Source organism: Somniosus microcephalus, chromosome 21 (assembly GCF_052327205.1).
Source record: "Somniosus microcephalus isolate GS21.2 chromosome 21, FLI_Smic_1.0, whole genome shotgun sequence".
Classification (NCBI taxonomy): domain Eukaryota; kingdom Metazoa; phylum Chordata; class Chondrichthyes; order Squaliformes; family Somniosidae; genus Somniosus; species Somniosus microcephalus.
The window spans coordinates 21285501-21303770 of NC_141007.1; positions in this window are offsets into that span (position 1 = coordinate 21285501).

An 18270-nucleotide genomic window follows, 5' to 3' on the forward strand; every position below is an offset into this window, starting at 1 on the left:
GGCCTCCTAACAGTAGTTATGGTGTTGGACAGAGTATAAATCAAGAAATTAGAGGGGCATGTAACAAGGGTAATGCAATAATCGTGGGGGGACTTTAATCTTCATGTAGACTGGAAAACCAAATTGGCAAAAGTAGCTTGGAGGATGAGTTCATGGAATGCATTCGAGTCAGTTTTTTAAAAACAATATGTCGAGGAACCAACTAGGGAACAGGTTATTTTAGATCTAGTATTGTGTAATGCGACAGCGTTAATTAGTAATCTTGTAGTAAAGGCTCTCCTGAAAAGGAGTGATCATAATATGATAGAATTTCCTATTGAGTTTGAGAGTGATGTGGTTAAGTCTGAAACTAGGGTATTAAATTTAAACAAAGCCAATTACATAGGTATGCGGGCGAGTTGGCTAAGATAGATTGGGAAATTAGATTAAAAGATATGATGGTAGATAAGCAATCGCAAGCATTTAAAGAAATAATTCATAATTCTCAAAAAATAGACACTCTCTTGAGGAATGAAAACTCCACTGGAAAACTGGTCCAAACATAGCTAACTAGAGAAGTTAAGGATAGTATTAGATTAAAAGAAGAGGCTTACAATGTTGCCAAAAAAAGAATAGTCAGCCTGAGGATTTAAAAATCAACAACGGATGACCAAGAAATTGATAAAGAGGAAGAAAATGAAATAAACGAGCAAGAAATATAAAAACAGATTGTAAGAGCTTCTACAAGTATGCAAAAAGGAAGAGATTAGCGAAAGTAAACGTGGGTCCCTTAGAGGCAGAGACAGGAGAAACTACAATGGGGAATAAGGAAATGGCAGTGACATTAAACAAATATTCTGTATCTGTCTTCACAGTAGAAGACACAAAAAACATACCGGAAATAGTGGGGAACCAAGGGTCCAATGAGAGTGAGGAACCTAAAGTAAAGAAAATGTACTGGAGAAATTAATGGGACAAAAAGCCAACAAATCCCCTGGATCTGACGGCCTACATCCTAGGGTTCTAAAAGAGGTGGCTGAACAGATAGTGGATGCATTGGTTTTGATCTTCCAGAATTCCCTAGATTCTAGAACAGTCCCCGTGGATTGGAAGATAGCAAATGTAACCCCACTGTTCAAGAAAGGAGAGAGAGAGAAAACAGGGAACTGTAGGCCAGTTAGCCTGACATCAGTAGCAGGGTAAATGCTAGAATCTATTATTAGGGACATTAGGTAACAGGGCACTTAGAAAGTAATAATATGATTAGGCAAAGTCAACACCGGTTAAGTAATTGGGCAAGAAGGTAGCAGGCGGAGTAAAATGTGGGGAAATGTGAAATTATCCACTTTGGTAGGAAGAATAGAAAAGCAGAATTTTTTTTTAAAGTTGAGAGACTAGTAAATGTTGGTATTCAGAAGGATTTGGGTGTCCTTGTACACAAATCACAGAAAGTTAACATGCAGGCACAGCAAGCAATTAAGAAGGCACATTGTATGTTAGCCTTTATTGCAAGTGGGTTGGAGAATAAGAGTAAGGAAGCCTTGCTGCAGTTATATAGAGCTTTTACAAGACCACATATGGAGTACTGTGTGCAGTTTTAGTTTCCTTACCTAAGGAAGGATATACTTGCCTTAGAGGGGGTGCAATGAAGGCTCACTAGATTGATTCCTGGGATGAGAGGGTTGTCCTATGAGGAGAGATTGAGTAGATTGGGCCTATAGTCTCTGGAGTTTAGAAGAATGAGAAGTGATCTCATTAAAACATATAGGCCTAGAAATTCACTGGCGTCCCGTTTTCAGGCTCGCCAGGGCACCGGAAGTATCGCCCCAGAAGGAGTCGCGAGCGCCCGCCGGAAATTCAGTTTCAGCGCCCCAAACGGAAGCGCGGCGCTACTGGAGGCGCCCCACATCCCTCTTGGGGCGCTGCAACTGAAAATTGCAGCATAACATGCTGCAGCGCAACACGCTGCGGCATGGCGCGCCGCGGTACTGCAGGCCTTTCTCCCCTTCTTAAAGGGGAGGGGCCTGCTGCAGCGCGATTGGCGATTGTGAGTGCCGGCAAAAGAGCCTGGCACCGAGGAGATGTGCCGGGCTCTTGGGACACAGCCGGCACAACGCGGGGGAGGGGGCTCAGGAGGCTGGGGATGGCTGTGCGAAGAGGTGCTGGCAGGCGGCCAGCAAAAAAAATGGCCGCCCCGCACCTCAGCGCCTCTACCGCCGCAGGTAGGCCCCCCTGAACCGGTCGCAAATTGCGACCGGCGTTAAAGCAGGGGGCGCTACCAAATTTGGTGATCGGGACGGTAGCGGGGCGCTGCGCACACCGATGACGTCATCGGTGGCGGCGCAGCGCTAACGGCTAGCGCCGCCATTAGCGCCCCGCTAAATTTAGCGGGAGGCATGGCCAGTGGCGCAAAACCCATTAAGTGCCCTCTTTGGGCGCTAACTGGTGGTGCAGCCCACCGAATTTCTAGGCCATACAATTCTTAGAAGGCTTGACAGGGTAGATGTTAAGAGGCTGTTTCCCCTGGCTGGAGAGTCTAGAACAAGGGGCCATAGTCTCCGGATAAGAGGTCAGCCATTGAGGGCTGAGATGAGGAGAAATTTCTTCACTCAGAGGGTTGTGAATCTTTGGAATTCTTTACCCCAGAGGGCTGTGGATGCTCAGTCATTGAGTATATATAAGACTGAGAGCGTTAGAGTTTTGGGCACTAAGGGAATCAGGGGATATGGGGATAGTGTGGGAAAATTTAGTTGATGTAGAAGATCACCCATGATCTATTGAATCGGGGAGCGGGCTTGAGGGGCCGTATGGCCTACTCCTGCTCCTATTTCTTATGTTCTTATTAGAAGGAGGCCATTCGGCCCATCACACCAGTGCCCGCTCTTTGAAAGAGCTGTCCAATTTAGTACCACGCCCCAGCTTTTTCCCCATAACCATGCAAATTAGTTCCATTCAAGAACATGTCCAACTGCCTTTTAAAAGTTCCTGTGGAATCTAATTCCACCACCATTTCAGGTAGTGAGTTCCAGACCTTTAACAACCCTCTGTGTGAAGAAATTTCTCCTCATTTCCCCTCTAGTATTTTTGCCAATTATTTTCCATCTATGACATCTGGTTACTGACCCACTTGCCAGAGGAAATAGTTTCTCCCTACTTGCTCTATCAAAACCCCTCATAATTTTGAATACCTCTATTAGGTCCCCCCTTAACCTTCTCTGCTCTAAGGAGAACAATCCCAGCTTCTCCAATCGCTCCACATAACTGAACTCCCTCATCCATGGCATCATCCTGGTAAACCTCCTCTGTACCCTCTCCAGGGCCTTGACATCCTTCCTAAAGTGTGGTGCCCAGAATTGTACACAATACTGCAGCTGAGGCCTAACCAGAGATTTGTAAAGGTTTAGCATGACTTCACTGTATTCGCTGCTCATGCTGCGGTCCAATTGGGGAGACCAAACGCATATTGGGTGACCGCTTTGCTGAACACCTCCTTTCAGTCCGCAAGCGTGACCCTGAGCTTCCATTTTAATTCTCCGGACCACTCTCACCTCTCTGTTCTCAGCCTGCTATACTCTTCCAATGAAGTTCAATGTAAGCTCAAGAAACAGCACCTCATTTTTCTATTAGGCACTTTACAGACTTCCGGACTCAACATTGAGTTCACACAATTTCAGATCCTAACTACTGCCCCATTTTTTCAGATGGCAGCGGTTGCTGATGATTCTGATATTCCCAATTACACCTCCTCTAGACCCATCTTTTGTTTCTTTACTTGTCCCATTACCCTCTCCTTTCGCCTTTTGTCATTTCATCTCTCCAGCCTTCTACCCTATCACAAGCCTTCCCTATTGTTCTCTCTTCCCTTCCGCCCTTTCCTTGCTTCTGTACTTGCTTAAAATCCGTTACGTCTCCAACCTTTTTCCAGTTCTGACGAAAGGTCATCGACCTGAAAAGTTAATTCTGTTTCTCTCGCCACAAATGCTGCCTGACCGGTTGAGCATTTCCAGCATTTTCTTTTTTAAATTTTAGCATGACTTCCTTGTTTTTGTATTGAATGCCCCTATTTACAAAGCCAATTATCCCTTATGCTTTCTTAACTGTCGTCTCAACTTGCCCTGCCACCTTCAAAGATTTGTGAATATGCACCCCCGGGTCCCTCTGTTCTTTCACCCCGCCCCCTCACCTGCAAAACCAATTCAACAGAACTGCTACGAATAACTGATCTTCCTTTATTGGCCTGCGCTGAGGAGGCTGAGTTTTGTAGGCTGATTGCTCTATAATAAGCCACATAAACTTCCTGACCAGAATTTTTTTTTAAATTTCTCCTCTGGTGCAATTCCACCTTCTCAAAAAGTGCTCTTTTGTTCAAAGATTTATTGCCATGAAAGTACTTCACAGCTAGAAGTCTGTTTGTCTTTGTGCTTTTGCTTTGCCTCTTTATTTTGATTATTTTTTGGCTCCTTTATCCTGTGACCCACAAACATTAACCTTTGGCTACATTGAAGTAATTTACTTGCAAATTAGTGCTTAAAATAAAGGAGCTATTAAGAAAAGAAATTGACTCATTTGCTTCTAAACTACTTGCAAGATTATACCGGATACTGAACACTGTTCCTAAATCCAGTCATATTCGACTTAATTAGACAGAGAGGAATATTTTAATATTTTTTTAACAGAAATCTGTTACAATGAGTAATAGAGTATAATATAACAGATAATTCACTATTTAAGAGATAATGCACTGTATAAAGGATAATGTACAGCACTACAGATAATGCGCAGTACGAGAGATGTGAAGTGAATAATGCACTGGACCATGGACAATGCACTGGACCATGGATAATACATTGTGTCATGAATCTTATCATGACTCATGAAGTAACACTGGGTGGCCAGCTGGTGGCGCCGTCCAAGGAGTATAAATACTCGGGCGTGGGCCCAGCTTGCTCAGGATGTTTCTGTAACCAGGAACTAGTGATGTAACTAGAATCTCATGGTTTTGAAACAGTTGGTTAAAGCCTTGTTTTATACTCAAACCAAGCGCTCAGTAGTGTTTTTACATCACATTGTACTGCAGATGAGGACCATGCAATGGACCATGTACCATTCTATGGATATAATGCACTTTACCATGGATAATATACTTTAGTATGAATAATGCACTAAACTCTTCTTCTTCTTAGGCAGTCCCTCAGAACCGAGGATGGCTTGCTTCCGCACTAAAAATTAGTTCTCAGGTGGCTGATGAGTCTAATGTGGGACCTACAGTCTCTTTCACAGGTGGGGCAGACGGTGGTTGAAGGGGCGGGTGGGTGGGGTGCTTGGGTCGATGACGAAGTCCAACACTGCCTTCAGTGTGCCAGTGCAGCCTTCAGTCGCCTGAGGAAGAGACTGTTTGACGACCAGGACCTCAAACCCAGCACCAAGCTCATGGTCTATAGAGCAGTAGTGATACCCACCCTCTGTATGCTTCAGAGACATGGACCATGTACAGCAGGCACCTCAAAGCACTGGAGAGGTACCACCAACACTGCCTCCGCAAGATCCTGCAAATCCATTGGCAGGATAGGCGCACCAACGTCAGTGTTCTCGCTCAGGCCAACATCCCCAGCATCAAAGCTTTGACCACACTCGATCAGCTCCGATGGACAGGCCACATCGTCCGCATGCTCGATATGAGATTCCCAAAGCAAGTGCTCTACTTGGAGCTCCAACACGGCAAGAGAGCCCCAGGTGGGCAGAGGAAACGCTTCATTAACGCCCTCAAAGCCTCCTTGAAAAAGTGCAACATCCCCACCGACACCTGGGAATCCCTGGCCCAAGGCTGCACAAAGTGGAGGAGAAGCATCCGGGAAGGCACTGAACACCTCGAGTCTCTTCGCCAGGAGCAAGGGGGAGCCAAGCGCAAACAGCGGAAGGAGTGCACGTCAACCCAAGCAAGCACTAAATTACATCTTGCAATGGGATATTACACTGTACCATGGATAATGAATGCACTGTATCACAGATAAGGCATCCTGTACACAGTGAACTTACCAGCACAGGTCACTAGATATGAATATACTGGAAGGCCAAGTTTAGATTTGCGCCTATCCAAACAACTTGATCCAACTGAGCCATACAGACTAGGGAGGTCTGAGGTTCTATCCCCAGTGCTAAGAACATAAGAACATAAGAAATAGGAGCAGGAATAAGCCATTCGGCCCTTCAAGCCTGCTCCGCCATTCAATGAGATCATGGCTGATCTTCTGCCTCAACTCCATTCACCGGCCCTCTCGCCATATCCCTTGATGCCCTTACTAGTCAGAAATCTATCGACTTCTGTTTTGAATATACCCAATGACTGAGCCTCCACAGCCCTCTGGGGTAGAGAATTCCAAAGATTCACCACCCTCTGTGTGAAGAAATTTCTTCTCATCTCAGTCCTGAATGGCCTACCCTTTATCCTGAGGCTGTGGCCCCTGGTTCTAGACTCCCCGGCCAAGGGAAACATTCTCCCAGCATCCATCCTATCAAGCCCTGTAATAATTTTGCATGCTTTAATGAGATCCCCTCTCATTCTTCTGAATTCAAGAGAGTACAGGCCTAGTTTACTCAATCTCTTCTCATACGACAGTCCCGCCATCCCAGGAATCAATCTTGTGAACCTTCGTTGCACTCCCTCTATGGCAAGTATATCCTTCCTTAGGTAAGGAGACCAGCATTGTACACAGTACGCCAGGTGTGGTCTCACCGGGGCCCTATATAATTGGAGTAAGACTTCTTTACTCCTGTACTCAGAGTTAGTTGATATCACTCAAGGTGCCACCTCAAATGCTCAAGAGCAGAAAAATGAGCCAGGGTTCCTGCTTCAGCTCACCATAATCTGGTGATTTTCTGCATGCATGCTGACATAGAAACATAGAAACATAGAGATAGGAACAGGAGTAGGCCATTCGGCCCTTCGAGCCTGCTCCGCCATTCAATGAGATCATGGCTGATCTTCGTCTGAGATCTTAGCTGATCTTACCAGTTCAGTACCCCGTCCCCGCCTTTTCTCCGTAACCCTTAATCCCCTTAGCCTTCAGAAATATATCCAATTCTCTCTTGAAAATATTTATTGAATTAGCCTTCACAGCCCTCTGTGGCAGGGAATTCCACAGGCTCACCACTCTTTGAGTGAAGAAATTCTTCCTCATCTCTGTTTTAAATGATTTGCCCGCTATTTTTAGACTGTGGCCCCTGGTTCTGTGCTCCCCTGCCATTGGAAACATTCTCTCTGAATTCAGCCTGTCCAGGCCTGCCATAATTTTATATGTTTCGATGAGATCCCCTCTCAATCTTCTAAACTCCAGTGAGTACAAGCCCAAACTATTCAATCTCTCCTCGTAGGTCATTCCCGCCATTCCAGGTATCAGCCTGGTGAATCGCCGCTGCACTCTTTCCATGGCAAGAACATCCTTCCGCAGATGGGGCGACCAAAACTGTACACAATACTCCAGATGCGGTCTCACCAGCACCTTGTACAGCTGTAGTAAGGTATCCCTATTCCTATACTCGAACCCCCTTGATATGAAGGCCAACATACCATTTGCCTTCTTAATCGCCTGTTGCACCTGCATGCTCTCCTTCAGTGACTGGTGCACAAGAACACCCAGGTCCCTCTGCACTTCCCCATCTCCCAATCTATTGCCATTTAGATAATAATCTACCCTCCTGTTTTTACCCCCAAAGTGGATAACCTCGCATTTATCCACATTATAGTGCATCTGCCACGTATCCGCCCATTCCCCCAACCTGTCCAAATCGCACTGTAGCCTCCTGACATCCTCATCAGAGCCCACCCCTCCTCCTAGTTTAGTGTCGTCAGCGAATTTGGAAATATTGCATCCAATTCCCTGATCCAGATCATTTATATATATTGTGAACAGCTGGGGTCCCAGGACAGATCCTTGCGGCACCCCGCTGGTCACTGCCTGCCACTCCGAAAACGAGCCGTTTATTCCAACTCTCTGTTTTCTATCCGCCAGCCAGTTCTCTATCCACGTTAATACTTTGCCCCCAATCCCATGAGCCTTAATTTTGCATGATAATCTTTTGTGTGGAACCTTATCGAAGGCTTTCTGGAAGTCAAGGTACACCACATCCACTGGCTCTCCCCCATCTATTTTACCAGTTACTTCCTCAAAAAATTCCAGCAGATTAGTCAAACACGATTTACCCTTTGTAAATCCATGTTGACTCTGTCCGATCCTTTCCCCATTTGTCAAGTGCTCCGCTATTTTATCCTTAATAATGGACTCTAGCATTTTGCCCACAACCGATGTAAGGCTTACTGGTCTATAATTCCCTGCTTTCTCTCTACCCCCCTTTTTAAATATTGGAGTAACATTAGCTACCCTCCAATCCACGGGTACTGTTCCCGAGTCAATGGAGTTCCGGAAGATGATCCTTAGAGCATCTGCTATCTCCAGGGCCACCTCCTTAAGTACCCTAGGATGTAGTTTATCAGGCCCCGGGGATTTGTCGGCCTTCAGTCCCCTCAACTTACCCAACACCATATCCCTAGAGATACTAATTTCTGTCAGCTCCTCCCTCTCATTAGTCCCTATGTTTGCCGATATTCCTGGGAGGTTATTTGTGTCCTCCTTTGTGAATACAGAACCAAAGTATGAGTTTAATTGGTCTGCCATTTCCTTATTCTCCATTATATATTCTCCCGAATCGGACTGCAAGGGACCGACTTGGGATTTTACCAGTCTTTTCCTCCTGATATACCGATAAAAGCTTTTGCAGTCTGTCTTTATGTTTGCTGCAAGTTTACTTTCGTATTCTATTTTCCCCTTCCTGATTAATCCCTTTGTCCTCTTTTGCTGTATCCTGTACTGCCCCCAATCTTCCGGTCTGCTGCTTTTTTTTGCCAGTTGATATGCCCTTTTTTTTGATTTTATGCTGTCCCTAATTTCCCTCGTTATCCACGGTTGAGCCACCTTTTTAGGTTTATTTTTATGCCAAACCGGTATAAACATGTTCTGGAATTCTTCCATTCTATCTTTGAATGCTTGCCATTGTCTATCCACTGTCAATCCCCCCAGAAACACCACCCAATCAATCTTACCCAATTCCCGTCTCATACCCTCGTAATTCCCTTTATTTAAGTTCTGGACCTTAGTCTCTGATTCAATTTCCTCACTCTCCATCTCGACTGAGAGCTCGATCATATTATGATCGCTCTGACCCAAGGGGCCTCGTACAAGAAGATTGTTGATAAGTCCCTTCTCATTGCACAATACCCAGTCTAAAATGGCCTGATCTCGAGTCGGCTCCTCGACATATTGGTCCAGATAACCGTCCCGAAAACATTCCAGGAATTCCTCCTCCTCAGAATTTTTACTAATTTGGGTAGTCCAATCAATATGTAAATTAAAGTCACCCATGATGACAGCTGTGCTCTTATCGCACGCTTCTCTAATTTCCCTTTTTATGCCTTCCCTCACCTCCATATTACTATTTGGAGGCCTATATATCACACCCACTAACGTTGACATCAGGTGAGTTCAGCTTTAGGCATGACTGTAATAACCCCTCTGGTAATGTAACCTGAGAACTCACTGTTGACGCTCGCACATGAAGAATGACCACTTGTGCATTGTACTAAAGGATGGCCAGTGCCCATTGAACTGATCACCAGCACGAGCACCTTCAGGAGAGCAGGGAGGAAAACTAGAAGGTGAAAATGAAGTTCTTGTAAAATTGTATTGTGGAGTTTAAACTCTTATCACAAAATTAATGGTGTACCACCAACAGTGACGGTGGAAGCTCACTGCTCCCCTTGTTTCTTTTATCAAGTTGGGTTTATTATTGAGATCAAAGCCAATGTGATTTGTTATTTTAAGCCTGTTTGTTGCACACTTGCTGTCAATCAGCCATAAATGGGGTGAGATTGACAGTGATTCTGGATTGTTTTGTGTCTGAACACTTTTCAATTAATTACAGCTTCAAACTGCATTTTATGGTGAGTTATTTGATTGCATTCTCTACAGACAAGCCCAGTTACCTTTCGCACCCTCTTTTATGTGGGAACCCGGAGTAAGTTTTCAGTTAAAATTTAAACACCGATGCTGCACATGGACAGGTGTGCAGTGAAGTGGCCCTGGACTGAGGGAAGGTATGCAGGAATTACTTAGCACTGGGACAAGTGTGATAGGGTTACTAACACTGGGGAGGTGTGATAGAGTTACTGGTATTGTGGAAGATGTGATGGAGTTATTGACACCGGGGAGGCACGATGGAGTTACTGGTACAGGAGGAAGTGTGATGGGGTTACTGACCCTGAAGTGAGTGGGGAGGTGTTAGGATTACTAGTGCTCGGGGAAGATGTGGTGGGGATACCAACATTAGGAGCTGTGTGATGAGGCTACTGATCCTGGACAGGGGAGATGTGAAGTGGTACTGGGAGAAGGAGTGATGGGGGGCTTCCGAATTCTGGAGTGGGTATCACAGGCTTGCTAGAACTGGGAGAAAGTGTGACAGGGTTACTGATTCTGGGGCAGGTGTGACAGGATTATGCTACTGGGAAGGTATTACAGAGTTACTACTACTGGGGGAGGGTGTGACAGGGCTATTGAGAATAGGGAAGGTGTGATGAGGTTACTGATGATGGGGAAGGTGACTTTAATTTTGTTGAAAACATTAAGTGAAGGGCCAAGCTGCACAGTGCACCATGTAGGTCAAAAAGAATAAATGAGAAGACAACAGCAACAACTTGCATTTATATAGTGCCTTTAATGCAGTAAAACATCCCAAAGCACTTCACAGAAGCATTATCAGACAAAATTTGACACTGAGCTACAGAAGGAGATATGAGGAAAAATCGGGGATGCGCAAGTGACTAGAATTGGAGGAGTGCAATGATCTGGGAGGGTTGTAGGGCTGGAGGAGGTTACAGAGATAGGGAGGGGTGAGGCCAGGGAGGGAATTGAACGCAATGGTTGAGAGTTTTAAAATCAAGGCATGGCCGGACTGGGAGCCAATGTAGGTCAGCGAGCAGAGAGGTGATGGGTGAACGGGACTTGGTGGGAGATAGGATACGGGCAGCAGAGTTTTGGAGGGTGCAGTGTGGGAGATCAGCCAGGAGAGTGTTGGAATAGTCAAGTCTAGAGGTAACAAAGGCAAAGATAATTTAGTTATTGGGTGAAGCCAGCTTGGGTTTTGCAGATTGTGGGAGGAAGGGAAGAAAAGAATTCCAAAGTTTTGAAGTTCTGGGAAAGAATGAGTTAGAATAGGAGCAGGTGTGATGAGTCACAATTTCAACACAGAGAAGATTCAGAGGCAGAAGTGCATGTAAGATGTCTTCTTTCAAGCTTGGGAGGAACAAGGGAGGGAAGTTCAAAGGAGCATAAAGAGGATGAGATAGTGATTACCGAATGGTCCAGCAAAGTGTGAGAGATGCTGGAAAAGCCTCTCCTGCTATCGGAGTAGTCTTGACATTGGGCAGATTTGGGCTTTGTAGAGAGCTCGGTGTTGGCGAGAATCAAATAGTTTGGCCCTAAAGAGGAGAGTATCTTTGTGGATGCAGCTTTAGCAGTGGACGAGTGTGTCATTGCTGTAAGAAATGAGGCCAAGAGTGTCAATAGCTGGAGGAGGACGAAGAATGGCGCCATTCAGGATGAGAGGTGGGAATTGATGCTTAGCCTTGGAAGAAAAAAAGTATTTTTGAAGCATTTAAAGAAACGAGATATTCATTGCACATTGAAGGGAATGGAGGAGATCCAGATCTATTGATTTGTCATTGCACTGCAAGAGGTTGTGAGCAGTGAAGGTGGTGGATGAATGTAGAGTGGAATCACCTGTGAAAGAGTGGATACGGTTCCAAGATAAATGAAGATGGCCGTTGATATGAAGGAGGAGGAGAGCCATTTAGTACCCCACAGATTTGAGAGGAAACTAGATAGCTATGAGCGTAACTGCTTTAGTGGGGGGCTTTATGCTGCCAATTTTTTAAAAAGTGCACGTGCCAGACAGAGGGCTTATTAGATGCCAGCTCTGAGTCAGAAGGTTGTGGGTTCAAGTCCCACTCCAGAGGCTCGAGCACATAAAGCTAGGCTGACACTCCAGTGCAGTGCTGAGGGAGTGCTGCGCTGTCAGACGTGCCGTTTTTCAGATCTGATGTTAAACTGAGGCTCTGTCTGCCCCCTCAGGTGGACATAAAAGATCCCATGGCACTGTTCAAAGAAGAGTAGGGGAGTTTTCCCTGGTATCTGTAAAGTCTGTGGGTTGTACGGTTAATAACGACACAGACTTCAGGAGTAACAAACAAACAGGTCTTTACTATTCGAAGGTCAGGGCGAATCTGCCCCAGCAATCCTGCCACAACACTTATATACTGGTGTGGTCACTATCGGTATTACAGTATACAGAAGCCAAACAAATAGTGCCACACCTAAAGTAGTTCTCTTAAAGGTGAACGGTTACATTCAATAGTTCCCTTAAAGGTAGACGGGTACATACACTACAGTATCCTGGCCAATATTTATCCCTCAACCAACATCAATAAAACAGATTATCTGGTCATTATCACATTGCTGTTTGTGGGAGCTTGCTGATTGCAAAATGACTGCCGTGTTTCCCACATTACAACAGTGATTACACTTCAAAAGTACTTAATTGGCTGTAAAGCACTTTGGGACGACTAGAGGTCGTGAAAGGCGCTATTTGAATGCAAGTTCTTTCTTTCTTTCAATGTTTTCTTGCATAGGAAGGAAGGGAGGAAACAAAAAATGGCATCAAACCATGCTCTTCCATGCCTCCTACCAATGAAATGCAGAGCAGGCATTAACAGAGGCCTGCAAGCAAATGGTTGTGGGATAAATGTTGGCCAGGAAACTGGGGAGAACGCCCCTGCTCTTCTTTGCGTGGTGCTGGGGGATCTTTTATGTCCACCTGAGAGGGAAGACGGGCCCTCAACTTAACGTCTCATCTATAAGACGGCACCTCTGACAGTGCAGCACTCCCTCAGTACTGCACTGAAGTGTCAGCCTAGATTACCTATTGAAGTCCCTGGGGTGGGACTTGAACCCACAACCTGCTGACTCAGAGGCAAGCGTGCTACCCACTGAGCCACGGCTGAGCCAACGTGGCACCACTCCTAGACAGCCTGATTGTGACCGAGATTGGCAGCTCAATGTTAGATTACAAACCTGAGTTCCTGTGATGGTTTACTGGATAACTGCACTGTGATACACGGCCAACAAGATCATAAAGGCTCAGGTTTGATCCCCAGTCTGTGCTGAATTAGCTGATTTCACCCAGCTCAGTAGTTGGGCACAATAAGCGGCCGTAGAGCCTCTGAGCTGGGGAGGGTACTGCATTTGGACAAGCTCAGGCTCAGCTGCGATGGCCCCCGTGGTTAAATAGCTTACCACGTGACTTGCCCCCCGCCCTCCCCCCTGCCCTTACTGGAATATGTGCATATGCACAATTTATGCAAGGGAGGATTAGGCTTGTCAGTGAAGCTCCCGTGGATGAATATACAGGAAACTTCCTGGTATCCGGCACGGACGGGACCGACGTGGTGCCGGTTCATCAACAATTCCGGATAACCGAACGCTATAGTAAAAGATACGGAGCTCAGAGCTCCGTATAAAGCAACAAACCCTGTTGCTTACAGCTTCAAAACAATCGGCACAAGTTGCAAGCGTCTCTGTAGCTTAGCAACAGCTTCAGCTACACCCTTGCACAGCAACAAATGGAGTAAAAAAAGTAATAAAAGTAAAAAAAGTTACCTGAACCGGCTCCTGAATTTTGCCAGTGGATAGAGCGTTCCGGTTATTTAGGGGCCAGTTAATCGAAAGTTTCCTGTACTGGTAACCCTCTAGACTCATCCGAAGAAGGCCCAGCAATGGGAGATACCACAGGACAGCTGTCTCCTTAACAGGATTCAGGGCCCTCAGAAGAGGAAGGGAAGAAGCCGATAAACAAAAACCAACACGTACTTTTTAAAAAAAAAAGGCAAATGAACTAATTTTTTTGTAAAAGTCCATTTCTGCCAACTCCAGCTCCTTTTGATTGATGAAAAAAATCCTTATGCTAACACCTGCAGCCACTTCTCCAATACAAGGCAAGAGCAGCAATAAAATCAATGAATTATTTGTACATTTGTTTGGTTGCCGTAATGAGACTAATTAATATGGAGCCCAGCACCCATTGCACGTGGCTGTTAATCAAGGCCAAGGCGGCACTGGTTTACCCTCTCGGCATCTTGGCAAATGTCCAGCCGTATTAGTTGGAAACTATCTTTTCTCTGCAAGTGTATTCATCTTCCCTGGTACCTCTCAGAAAATAAAGAACTGCACTGTGCTGTACTTTAGCAGCACTGGCAGCTAGTGGTTACCTTCTGTTCATTTATAATGGAAGCTATTGAACCAGTAAATTACTTGTGAACAGCAAAATCAATAATCCTTTGATGTTTCAATTATTAAGAAAACCTTTGCCTCTGCAATGAGGCTAAATGCTACTTTTGAGTTTTACAGATTATGTTTTCGAGATTACGATCCAGGATTGAATCATTGGGAGACTGGCGTTCAGTCTGTCATATGCCTATCCCGGTTCGTCCATCTAATGCCTGAATTCTGCCCAATTTGTTTTGAATGCGCCTGCCCCTTTAAAACATGCTCGACATATCCTTTTAACAGTGTATCAGGAGATCTCCCTTCATATTGCTCATAGATAGCCTGGGGTCTGCAGCATGGTTACAATGTTTGGCTGCTAACCTGGCCTGTTCCTTTAAGGCCGCTGCTCTTAGCGGGCAGTTCCAGGTAACTGTAGATATTTGTGGACTGTTCACGTCAATCTGAGGGAAATTGTAATTGCTTGTAAATTTCAGGCTGCAATTCGGCAACTGCCTTTTAAAAAAAAAAAAAAAGATTGTTTGCATTTGTAACAAACTTTGATACTTTGAAGTGTGTGAAGTTTGATGTGTGATGTCTGGGAGTGTGATGCACACTGGCTGTACGGTTGTAGCCCATCCCTTGTGGCATTGTGCCTGGTTAAACTGGATCATACAACTTTAAAACATTTCAGCCAATGAAAAAGTGCGACAGGATCGGGAAGTGCGATGGCGGAAATGCAATGGTCCAGATGTGGAACGTGTGTTATATCATTTTTTATTTTGCCTACGTATATTAGATGGGATCTTCGGTAATATTGCTCACAGTAAGTCCAAGGATGAATAACAACAGAAAATGCTGGAAAAACTCAGCAGGCCAGGCAACATCCGTGGAGAGAAATTTGAGTTGACGTTTTGGGTCGAAACCCTTTTTCAAAACTGGAAAGGAAATAAAATAGATCGAAGGCAAAGCTGTGATAGAACAAAAGAAGTAAAAGAGACATTAAAAGGTATTCAAAACCAGACGAGATGGTAATAGGACAGTGGAGACAAAAGACGGCTGAGATTAGGTGTGAAGTGTACTGGCAGGATGAGAGACAGCTGCCATGTGGGAGAGAGGAAAAAAAGGAAAGGGGGAAGGGGGGGGGAGGGAAGACCCAAAACAAAGGGGTGGAAAAAAATATAAGTAAAAATGTAATAGGGCCGAGGTTATGATCTGAAATTGTTGAACTCGATATTGAGTCCAGAAGGCTGCAAAGTGCCTAATCGGAAGATGAGGCGCTGTTCCTCGAGTTTACGTTGAGCTTCCGTGGAACAATGCAAGAGGCCAAGGACGGTGAGGTCCGAGTGGGAATGGAGCGGTGAATTAAAATGACAGGCGACCGGAAGCTCGGGGTCACCCTTACGGACTGAACGGAGGTGTTCCGCAAAGCGGTCACCCAATCTGCGTTTGGCCTCCCCGTCCGAGGATGAGCTGTTTTATAAGGACAGGAATGTTATAGCAGGTGATGTCCAATGTATAATTTTGTTGATCTCCAGTGCCATTGCTCACAAACCAATAACAACTCTCATCCTGCAACTGTCTGCTTCTCTCCCACTCTCATTCTTTGAATGTCATTTTTCTCAGTCTCTCTCTCTCTCAAGGGCAATTAGGGATGGGCAATAAATGCTGGCCTTGTCAGCGACGCCCACATCCCAGGAACAAATAAAAAAATCTTATCCCTCTCTATCTCTCCTTCTCTCTTTCTTCCTCCCTCTCTATCTCTCCTTCTCCCTTCCTCCCTCCCTCTCTCTCTCTCCCCCTCTCTCTCTTTCTTGCTCTCTCCCTCCCTCTCTCTGTGTCCCCTCTCCCTCCCTCCGTCATCTATCACCTCTTACATTATTGTGCTTTGTGCATTGAGTGCTGTTGGAGTTTTGCTAAGTGGGAGAAAAATCATTTAAGTGTATTTTGTGAATTTTAGTGTGTTAAGAAGTCAATTATTTGAAGTAAGTTTAATTTTTTAAGGGTTTTTTAAACTCTTGGGCAGTTTAAACAGGAAGTAGAATCCGGGTATAAAAGGGGAGGGGCTAGTGCAGTGCACAGAGTGCTTTGTGCATTGAGTGCTGTTGGAGTTTTGCTAAGTGGGAGAGTTCGGATAAGTGGGAGGTGAGGGTGTGTTTTTTGCTCTGTTTTGTTCCCCACTCCCAGGCTTAGACAGCACTGCGGAGGTGGAGCAGCGAGACGAGTCAACCAAACAGGCTCCACAGACAGTATTCAAGGAGGAGGTTGGTGATCAGCTGGTTGGTTGGTTTTCTTCCTTCTCTTCTCTTTTATACCTTTAAGTTGGTAAGTCCTATAGAATAGTGGTGTGATATTATCATATATATCCGGGCAGGGTCTTCATAACTAATAATAAGAAATTAAATTAATTATATAGAATGGAGCAGGTGATGTGTTACTGTTGCGAGATGTGGGAGCCGGTGAACCCCATTGAGGCTCATGGTGATTACATCTGCGACAAGTGTTTGCTGCTAGAGGAACTCAAGTTCCATGTTATGGAGCTTGAGACCGAGCTTCAGACACTGCGACACATCAGGGAGGGGGAGAAGTTCCTGGACTCTATGTTTCAGGAGATGGTCACACCTATGAAGTTAATTACTGCAGATGTAGTCCGTGGTCAGGGACAGGACGGTGTGACTACGAGTGAGGAAGGTACAGGGATCCAGGATGTAGTGTTGAAGGAGACGCAGCCCTTGTTCTTGTCCAGCAGGATCGAGGTTCTTACTCCCTGTGAGGGAGGGAGCGGGGACTGCAGGGAGGATGAGCAACCTGGCCACAGCACTGTGGTACAGGGGGCCATTCAAGTGGAGGGAGTAAAAAGAAATATTGTAGTGGTAGGGGATAGTATCATTAGGGGGATAGATAGGGTTCTCTGCAGTCAAGAGCGAGAGTCCCGAAGGCTGTGTTGCCTGCCTGGTGCCAGGGTTAAGGACATCTCTTCTGGGCTGGAAAGAAACTTGGAGTGGGAGGGGGAGGATCCAGTTGTCGTGGTCCATGTTGGTACAAACAACGTAGATAGGACAAGGAAGACGGTTCTGTTAAAGGAGTATGAGCAGCTAGGGGTCAAATTAAAAAACAGAACCTCAAGGGTAATAATCTCTGGGTTATTACCTGAGCCACGAGCGAATTTGGCTAGGATAAATAAAATTAAAGAGTTAAATGCGTGGCTCAAAGACTGGTGTGGGAGAAATGGGTTTTGCTTCTTGGGAGACTGGCACCAGTACTGGGACAGGAGGGAGCTGTTCTGTTGGGACGGACTCCACTTGGCCAGTGCTGGGACTAGAGTCCTGGCGAATCATATAACTAGGGCTGTAGAGAGGGCTTTAAACTAATTAGTGGGGGGGAGGTTTCTAGAGAGCAAATAATAGAAATGACAACAGAGAAGGTCATAGACTTAGGTAGCAGTGGGGGAATTAAAAAACAGAATGTGTCAGGAAGGGGCAGAAGCTATGGAGTAAAAAGTAAAGTACTAATAAGGGAAAAAACAGGAACTAAGTGTTACAAAACATATTTGAAAGTTCTTTATCTGAATGCAGGTAGCATTTGTAACAAAATGAATGAGTTAACGGCACAAATAATGACATATGGGTATGATCTTGTGGCCATTACAGAAACATGGCTGCAGGGTGACCATGACTGGGAATTAAACATACCAGGTTATTTAACAATCAGGAAGGACAGGCAGGAAGGGAGAGGAGGTGGGGTGGCTATGTTAATAAAGGAAGGAATCACTATAATACAGAGAAATGATATTGGGTCAAAGGAGCAGGATAGTGAAACAGTTTGGGTGGAGATAAGGAATAATAAGGGGAAAAAAACACTAGTGGGTGTAGTCTATAGGCCTCCGAACAGTTGCAACTCTGTTGGACGGAGTATTAATCAGGAA